Consider the following 10,250-nt stretch of genomic DNA (forward strand, 5'->3'; position numbering starts at 1 on the left):
TAAGTTGCTGTCATGCCCTACAGACCTATAGTACTGAGGTTGAATTTGCTTCCTGGTGTCATCACTACCCATTCTGACTTCTTCTGTCACTGTCACAAAAGCTGGCTTCTATTTTTTTGGAACAAGTAAATGTATAAGGATGGTATTGAAAGTGTGTGTGTGTGTGTGTGTGTGTGTGTGTGTGTGCGTGCGTGTGTGTGTGTGTGTGTGTGTGTGTCTTCAAGTCAGCCTTGATTTCTAGCAACTACCTGGACATGTCCTGCAATTTTCTTGGCAACATTTTGGAAGTGGTTTGCCATTGCCTGCTTTCTAGGACTGAGAGTGACTGGCCCAAGGTCACTCACTGGTTTTGTGCCTATGGGGAGACTGAATTTGTGATCTCCTGGTTTGCAGTCTGGTACTTTATCAGACTGGCTCTCATAAGGATGCTTAAAGAAAGGTGGCTAACATCTATATTTGATGTCTGTCTGTCTGTCTGTCTGTCTATCTACCTACCTACCTACCTACCTACCTACCTACCTAATCAAAATTGTAAATTTTACAAAAAGTGGACAAAAGCATGTCTGTCTGTCTGTCTGTCTGTCTGTCTGTCATCTATCTATCTATCTATCTATCTATCTATCTATCTATCTATCTATCTATCTATCTATCTATCTATCTATCTATCTATCTATCTACCTAATCAAAATTGTAAATTTTACAAAAAGTGGACAAAAGGCCTAGATGAAGGAATATTCCACAACTTACTTCCTTGACTCAGTTAAACTGATGGCAAAAACGGTTCGGGTCTCTTTCTCAGACATATGTAGGCTTTTGATTTTTGTGTCACTGGCTCAGGTCATCTGGCTCATATCATCCAACATGGGCAAGGTCTTCAGAGTCAGGCAAATTTCTGCCCCCGTGAATTGCTTTTATTTTGAACAGAGGTGAATGTGAAAACTACTATCAATACATCATTACCACCCAACCTTCTACCATGGAGCTCCAGTCCTTTACTGTATAGAAAAATAGGGATTATTTGGGCTGACCACAAATTACTCTCGCTCTCTGGAGGAACATGAGGAAGCCATAGAACTATTGAAGATAAAAGACAATTATTTGACAGCAGGAGCATCACCAGAAGAGTTGCTACAGTTTGTCCTTTCTGCCAAATCCATTTTAGGCAAACAAGGCAAGAAAATTTTATAATTTTGGTTCTCAACCTGTGGTCTGTGGACACTTGGGGCGGGGCGGGCTGTGATGTTATCACAGTAGGTTCATGAAGGCTTGAAAAAAAGCTATGATTTAAATCTCGAGTTAAGTCCTGGGAGTCCATGACCATAGTCCATGGTCACCAACTGTATTTAAAGGGGATCTGTGGTGAAGAAAAGGTCAAGAACCACCTTTTTACAACAGAGTTTCAATCCTGACAACGGCAGAAGAGAAAGCATACAAGGATCTGTTATTTATAAGTATTCCTTAAAAGGAATTGAATTCAAAGGATTTCCTTATGTACTGTGTAAATCACGCTCCTGGGGGTAGATTCACAAAACCATGATGATGTGTGAATCCAAGTAGGGTCATTCTCCCAAGCCATCTAATAAGTCAAAGTCAGGGTCACAGCATGATCCCAGACCCCAAGTTTGGTTGTCCACTGTGCCAAACTTTGCTCAGGAGTAGAGGGGAAAGGGAGGAGAGGAACAGCAGTGTTGACACAGTTTGCTTCTTCTTCTTTTTTTAGTATTGTGAAGATTTTTTATTTGGAAGGACTTTGGCCAGATACTCATGGTATCACTCTGTGCCAAATCCCTGTGCCAAATTCCATGCCGGACTGCCACGTTCTCCTGTCTCTCCGGCTGAGATTCAAAGCTCGTTCTCGGTCTCCCAGAATCGCTTAGTGTTGGGGGTTACAAAGAGAGGGAATTACTCAACAGCGAATGTCAGTAAATATACCACCACCTATTGTTTTCCCTGTTCCTAATCTAATGAAGTTTCTTTCTGGTACGGGACATTTTTAAAGTGGAGGGGGGAATCTGGATTTCATTACCTGGCACAGCCAATTCGTTGGTTGTTTCCTTGAACTTTCCATGTAAACATTTCCATTCCCCGCCCAAAGGTTTCTCTCCCCTTGCCAATTTGTAGTGCTCATGTGAATCCTTGGGCAACGGGAACAATTGTCCACGGAGGCTTCATCTGGAAAAAAGGAAGCTTTCTGTACGTTGCCAATTCGAAACAGGCTGAGAGAGAGATTTGGGAGGGAGAGGGAGGGGAAGTCTGAGAAACCATCCTGACATTAACAATATCAATGTGTTTAGCCCTGCTGAAGTCACAGGACAGATTTCTTTCCCCAACCCGGTGCTCTTTTAGAATGTCCATTGGATGTCCATTGGGTGGGCATGTTGAGAAGAGTTTATTTTATTTATTTATTTTATTTTATTTTATTATATTTATATACCGCCCTTTCCCGAAGGACTCAGGGCGGTTTACAGGGTGATTAAAACAAAAAATACAAAAGTTAAAAACAGATTAAAAAAAATTATATCCGTCCCTGAACAAATAAAAGCCCAGTTAAAATTAAAATTAAAATTCTCAGCCTGGGCCAGAGAGCTCGAAGAGCCAGGTCTTCAGGTCCCGGCGGAACGAACGGAGGTCGGGGGCGGTCCTAAGCTCCACTGGCAGCTGGTTCCAAAGGGCAGGCACCCCCACTGAGAAGGCCCTATCCCTGAGTGTTGTCCGCCGGCAATCTCTTACCGGCGGTACCCTGAGAAGACCCTCCCTGTGCGCACTGGACGAAGGGAGCTTGATGCCGGCAGCAGGTGTTCCCTCAAATATCACGGACCCAAGCCATTTAGGGCTTTATAGGTCATCACCAGCACCTTGAATCTCACCCGGAGGGCAACCGGAAGCCAATGCAGCTCACGGAGTAGAGGTGTTACATGGGAGTATCGGGAAACCTTACGTTCACATTTTCTCCGAGTGTCAAGAAATTCCAGAGGTACGGAACTAGTTCAGCGTAGGTAGGTAGGTAGGTAGGAAGGACGTGGAAGCCCAAAGCAAACTCTCTCAGAGAAAGCTGAAGTTCATTCACAAGGAAGGTACAAGCCCTCTAAAACTTCAAGGAGGCAGATTGGTCTAGTGGTTAAGGAACCAGGCTAGAAATCAGGAGATGGTGGGTTGTAGCCCCACCTTAGGCATGAAAGCTGGCTGGGTGGCTTTGGGCCAGTCACTCCCTCTCAGCCCAACCCACCTCACAGGGTTGCTGTGGTGGGGCATTGTGTGTATTCACTGCCTTGAGTTATTTATATTAAAAAAACAAGATATGTATATAAAACAAATAAATAATGATTTGCACCAGCTCTGTCTGAATTTTAAGACTCAAACTTCAGCATATTCCAGGTAGTCCTCGACTTACAATAGTTCATTTGGTGACCATTCAAAGTTACAACGGCACTGGAAAAGTGACATAACTATTTTTCACACTTGTGACCATCGCAGCATCCCCATGGTCACGTGAACAAAATTCGGATGCTTGGCAACTGATTCATACTTATGACGGACGGTTGCAGTAACCCAGAGTCATGTGATCAACTTTTATGACCTTCTGACAAGCAGAGTCAAGGGGGAAGCCAGATTCATTTAGCAACTGTGTTGCTAAGTTAACAACTGCAGTGATTCACTTAACAACTGTGGCAAGATGGGTGGTAAAGTGAGACAAAATTCACTTAACAAATGTTTTGCTTAACAACAGAAATTTCAGGCTCAGTTGCATTTCTTTTACTTACAAGCCCACTTCCCCCATTATGCCAAATCATGCTTTCATTAGCTATGGTTTGTGGAATAAACTACAATTGCCAGAGTTTACACAAAATGCTAAACTGTAAATTACAGTTTTTGGGTCACAACAGCTCAATTTGTAGAACATTAATCCAGAAACACAGACACAGACACACAGCAAGAAGTGATAGGTGGGTTTACTCAACATGCAAAACTATAGTTTATTTAACCATGATTTGTTGACAGAGCCACAGCTCACTAGACAAATACAATACATTTCATAATCATGATCTATGAAGCATAATGGCCAGATTCATAGAGCATCCTAAGTCAAAATCAAACCAGTCACAATATGGCTAAAGTCGGTCTTTCACACAACTGTTATGTTGGCAACTCTGTCTGGATTCTAAGCCAGTCTTGAGAACCAACCACTTCACACAACAGTGCCTTGAAGTGGGGGTGTTAGCGAGTCTTAACAGTGGGATTATCTAAATCCCTGGTAACACTGTGAGTGGAAAACTGAGCAATTAGACCCCCAAAAAACATTATCTGGAAGCAACCCTTTCACATTGCTGATGCTGTCCGGGCTCTATAATTCTGAAAAAGTCAGCATTTGCTGCCTTGGCACAACACTTGGCTTTAAACCATGGTTTTAAAAACCTGAATTCACACAAGCATACTAAGCATCTGCCCAATCCAAAAAACAACAACACACAATGATATTGTAGCACTATGTTGCTCTGAGTTTTAGGGCACAATCAGAACCACTAGCTAAGTGGCACAGAATGAAGATTCAGCTCAAGGATAATTCCCAGCAGTGCAATAAATAGGTAAAATAACAGCCTCCCCAATCTGATGCTCATCTGATCTTTGGGGATTAGAGCTTTCAGAATCACCTGTTGGCATGGCAACTGGAAATTTGGGAAGCTGTCATCCAAAATCAACTGAAGAATACGGGTGATATATGAGGTGTCTTAAAAATCAATAGGCAATGTTGTTTCTTTCTTTTTTTAAAAGAAGTGAACAGCATATACTGTAACACTTCAAATAAAGCTAATAATGCCAACACAGTAAGTGTCACAGTCCCACTCAGTTGTAGGTGCTTTATAGAGCAGTTAAAAGTGCTTAAATTACCATTTAGTTAACAAAAGAATCAAATAGTTCCTGTTTCAGACAGAATAACAGGCAAACCTAAAATTAAACTAGAAGCAAAAACCAGCCAATTTGGGTCTGTAGTATTCTTTCTTTTATACAGGTAATCTTTGACCTACAATAGTTTAGCAACTATTCAAAGTTACACAGCCCTGAAAAAAGGGACTTATGATTGCTCCTTGCAGTTACGACTGTCACAGCATCTCTATATGATCAAAATTTGGGTGCTTGGCAACCAGCATGCATTTATGACGGTTGCGCTATCCCGGGGTCTTGTGATTGTTATTTCCAGCCAGTTTTCAACAAGCAAACTCAATGGAGGAAGCTAGATTTGCTTAATGAGTGCATGATTCGCTTAACAATTGTAGTGATTTGTTTAACAACCTTGGCAAAAAGGTTGTAAAATTGGGCCCAATTCACTTAATAGCTGCCTTAGCAACAGACATTCTAGTCCCAACTGTAGTTCTAATGCAAGGACTCTTTGTAATAGAAAATATAGGGTTCTGTTCATTAGATTCTTCCCCTATCCTTACCACTTTCTACAGAGGGACGATCAAGAGCATCCTGTCATACAGCATCCCTGCTTCAGACAGGAAGGCGAGGCAGAGAGTGGTGAGGACGGCTGAAAAGATCATTGGCAGGTCCCTGCCTTCCATCCAGGACATAGCACAGAAGCGTTGCTTGAGCAGGGTCTGCAAGATTGTCTGGGGCACCACACATCCTCTTCACGACCGTTTTCCTTGTTACCCTCTGGGAGGAGGGGGCTCCGTGGTATCCAGATTCAGTCAGTGTTTTGTGCCAAACAGTATTAACCTTGTGAACTCTAAAGCTTCCTCCTTCCATTATGTATTCAAGATGGACAATGATTAATATTTATATGTTACTTATATGTAAGAGTGTAGGTCTATACATATGTTGCATATAGTATGTTTAAATGTGTTCTGTATGTGTACACTTTGAGAGCAAGCAACTAAATTTCATTTTTAATGTGTGCTGTTGTGCCCACAGTAAAAAATGATAATAAAGGTTATCTATCTATCTACCTATCTACCTATCTACCTATCTATCTATCTATCTATCTACCCTATCTGTTGTTCAGCCAGTGGGGGTTCCTGATTTTCTCACACTCAACTGTAAACCATTTAAAAGAAAATGGAGGGAGCCACTTCTTTCTTATGGACTGATCAAGACTTCTTGTCCTCTGTCTTCAGAGCAGCCCAGAAAGTCAGGCAGCAAAACACAGAGGGCAGAAAACTCCCACCCACAGAGAAGAGTTTGGAAGGAAAAGCGGGACTTGTGACATCTAATCAAAACCAAACTCCCCCAGAAAGCATGAAAATTGCTCCACTTTTAGACAAGTCCCATGACCTTTTCAGCAAACAAGCTGCACTGACAAATTGCACAAAAATCTGGGAAGGGAGAACCAGAAACACACACACACACACACACACACACAGACACACACACCGCTCTTAAGAAAGAAAAAGGAGAAAAGAACATCATTTTAAAACAGTTCGGGAAGGGAAAAGGACCCAGCTTGGAACATGCTGATAATTTCCAAATACTGAATAGGCACAGCAAGCAGAGAAAATAATTACTCACTGCAATTGCCTAGAGCAAAGTTTCTCAACCTCAATAAATTCAAGATGGGTGGACTTCAACTCCCAGAATTCCCCAGCCAGCATGCTGGCTAGGGAATTCTAGGACTTGAAGTCCACATATCATGAAGTGGTCGAGATTGAGAAACGCTGGTCTAGAGAATGAAAGCTATTTTAGAGAAAGAAAGAAAAAGCATTTCAAGCGTCCTGTCCTAGGATACATTTAGGAAGTGTGTGCTTAAATTGTAGAGAATAAGGAAATGTTATCACTACCCGTGTGGACCACCAGATCATCTAGAAATTCAGCACTTGAGAAGTCAGCTGCTGGCATTGATTGAAAGGTTGGTGGCGCAGAACAACTTATCAGCATCAGAAAAGAGGTCAAGGTGATGTTTGCCCCAGGGAATTCACACTATCTTACCACTGTACTAGTTAGCAGGGAATTTCCCAGTATGGTGTTCTCCAGATCCACCAGCAAACATTTGTTATTTCAGTGGGGAATAGAAATCCCAGATGTGTTAAGCACACACGGTTAAATCAAACTGTGTTTCCATACTGACTGGGAAATTATAAAAAAACGAAGTCCAACATATCTAGGGAAATAAAACAAATAGAAGATCCTCCAACTAGGTAACACTTTGCGTTGAGATATACTGGTGTCTCTACTGCATGCTTGTCTAATGAACTGCCGGTGGAACTTTGGACTGCCCTGGACCTTCGCTCGTTTTGCCGGGACCTGAAAACTTGGTTATTTGATCTTTCTGGCCTGGACTGAGGAGGTTTTAATTTAATTTTAAATTTTAATTTGTTTTAATCGTGGACTAGTCTTAATTTAATTCTTTTTAATTGTATTTATTTGTATTGTTTAATTCGCCCTGTAAACCGCCCTGAGTCCTTCGGGAATAGGGCGGTATATTAAATAAATAAATAAATAAATAAATAAATAAATAAATAAATAAATAAATAAAACATAGAAAAATAGAATATTGTTGGCAGACATCTTCCATCTAAATTATCAAGTAGATGGTCTACAATTCTTATGGGACATGTCTGGGATACATGACACTCTAGCAGATTAGATCAGAATGAATGTATTGGTTCTTAAAATATTCCGGAACTAATTTCATATGTTTAATATACAGATATAAATTGATACGGTGCTTAAGTTAAAAAGTTTTTAAAAAGTAAAAATGCAGAGTCGGAAGGGACATAAACCCGTCAGGTCTAACTCTATCTTGTGCAGGAGTCTAAATTAAAGATTTAAGAGCCAGTTTGCTCCAGTGACTAAGGCAGTAGTCTAGAACAGCGTTTCCCAACCTTAGGAACTTGAAGATGCGTGGACTTCAACTCCCAGAATTCCCCAGCCAGCATAGCTGGCTGGGGAATTCTGGGAGTTGAAGTCCACGCATCTTCAAGTTCCTAAGGTTGGGAAACGCTGGTCTAGAAAGTGAGAGCATTAATTCAAGCCCTGCCTTGGCCTGGAAAGCCAGCTGGGTGACTTTGGGCCAGTCATTCTCTCTCTCTCTCAGGGCAACCTATCTTAGGAGGCTCTTGCTTGGGGAAAACAGAAGGAGGAGAGTGTGTTGCATATGTTTGCTGTCTTATTTGTAAAAAGAGGAAGGAGAAGGGGAAGGAGAAGGGGAAAGGAAAGGAAAGGAAGCAGTCTATAGGGGGGAACTCGCCACCTTCCTGGAGGTTTGATTCCATAGTTGAATTATCCTGATGGGATACTTTTCTCACATTTAACTGAAATCTGCCCTCCTGTAAACTGAATATGTAATTCCATTTTCTGCACTCTAGGACAACGGATAATATACTGCATTGTGATTTTGTCCTTTGTGAAAGTCTTCCAGGTATTTGGCAAGTGCTATCCTATCCCTTCTCATGCCTAAACATTTCCATTTCTTTGCTTTCTCTGCCCAGATCCTCCCTGTTCATCTCTGATTCTGCCTCAGCCAATTCCTTCTTTAATGTACTGTCCAGAATTGGTTATTACTTAACTGGGGTCTAAACAATACAGAACAAAGTGATAGAACTCCTGTGATTTATTAAGTATGTTTCAACAGCATAAACTTGTGTTGCCTTTTTGGCAGTTGACTCATATAAAAAGCAACTATGACAATTTGCATGGTTACTTTTGCTAATTGTATTTGTACAAGTATCTAAATACAGAAGATTTTGTTTCTGTTTATCAGCCTGGTTTCAAGCTTCTTTTGAATTTATTCTTAGGGCATTAACTAGCTAGCCATCTATAAGGATTTTCTCTACATTTTCACCCAAGTTACAAACAAAACAGTTTGAAGAGTACAGTACAAGGCAGAGGAATTAGTTTCATGAATGAATGAATGAATTTAATTTCACCTTAAGTGTGCATCCAAGGTTTGCAAAATAGTTGAAGGAATGAACTGGGTCTTCACAGCTGTCTCCTCATGCCTTCTACTGCCTTGCAAACAGCAAAACCTCTACAGACCCAAGAAATCTAGTTCCAGTCTGTATAGTCTTAGCAACTCAAGCGAAAAAGCATTTTCCCCTAAGTTATGGAAACGGCATGCTGCAATCGTGATTTTTCAATTTATGCCAAGTGCAATCTCTCTTGCTTGCAACCTAAGATTCATCCTCATCTGCTCCACCTCTTAGGATTTACTCCCTTCCGTTATAGAAATGTCAATTGTACAGACCACGTCTTTCCATTTTCACCCTGCCCAGTCCTTCTCCCTTCCCTTGTCCACACCGTACAGAATACGACTGCTTGGCTGATGCCTTCGCCATGCAAGACAGCGCCGAATGGCTGCTCGCTATTTACACAGCGAACGCTAATCTTACGCAGCAAACAAACCTGACAACCGAGTCAACAGTAGCAGAAGAGGAAAGGCAAAACGGCGGAACACAAATGCACCCACGTACAGAATACAGGATTAGTTGCCAAATAAATAAATAAATAAATAAATAAATCAGGCTATACTTTTCACACATGATCGCAGAAAATAATTTTGCAGCTATCTTATCCACCCACTCATCCCTCCCAACTCAACTTACTCTGAACTTCTGTTTCTAGCCTTGGGGAGCTGTTGGAAGGAAGGAGGGCGAATCTCCACGATTTTTTAATTCCCTCCAAATGTGGGCCTTGTAAAAAAAAAGAAAAGGGGGAGGAAACCCTCACCCTCTTTCCTTTTTCCCTGCAGCCAGACGATCGCCCCTTCCCCAGTCTTGCGCAACGCGAGGCGGGTTCAGGCGCCTTCCCAGCCGCCGGGGCCACCCCGTTCAGGGCAGGGAAAGCAGCGCTTACCTTTCTGGGCTCCCGCCTCAGCTCCGGGACGCAGGAAGGCTGCTTCGCAGAAGGAGGCCGATGCAGGTCAGGAGGCACCTGACTTGAACGACGCACCTTTCCCACTTCCAAACAGGTGGTTCCCCGCCGCCCAGCCCGACTTCAAAGGAGAGCCGGAGCAATTGCCACTTCCCAGCGAAGGCCTGATGGCAGCTCCAGGAAGGAAGGAAGGAAGGAAGGAAGGAAGGAAGGAAGGAAGGAAGGAAGGAAGGAAGGAAGGAAGGAAGGAAGGAAGGAAGGAAGGAGGAATAAAAGAAGAAGGAAGGAAGGAAGGAAGGAAGGAAGGAAGGAAGGAAGGAAGGAAGGAAGGAAGGAAGGAAGGAAGGAAAGCTGCAGGCGACGTTTTTGCGCTCTTTCTTCCCGACGAGCTCCAGAGACCCGGGAGTGGCGCACGCCCCCCCTCCCCTCCCCTCTCCTCCAAC

At 42.5% G+C, this 10,250-nt stretch overlaps 1 protein-coding gene across 6 annotated transcripts in view; it reads right to left on the minus strand.

The window, feature by feature from the left end:
* Positions 1-10,250, minus strand: part of SORBS3 (sorbin and SH3 domain containing 3) — a 69,583-nt gene that overhangs the window by 59,070 nt on the left and 263 nt on the right. For 4 of the 6 annotated variants that reach the window (XM_083368448.1, XM_083368447.1, XM_083368446.1 and 1 more), the window contains exon 1: positions 9,790-9,992. The exons of 1 other annotated variant lie outside the window; for it this stretch is intronic. The gene's annotated coding sequence lies outside the window, so the exon portion shown is untranslated. Of the gene's footprint in view, positions 1-2,026; positions 2,113-9,789; positions 9,993-10,250 lie in introns of those variants that run through there. One more of the 6 variants, XM_083368443.1, reaches the window with a different exon arrangement.

The sequence above is a fragment of the Vipera ursinii genome, assembly GCF_947247035.1.
Source record: "Vipera ursinii genome assembly, chromosome: 8".
Taxonomy (NCBI): domain Eukaryota; kingdom Metazoa; phylum Chordata; class Lepidosauria; order Squamata; family Viperidae; genus Vipera; species Vipera ursinii.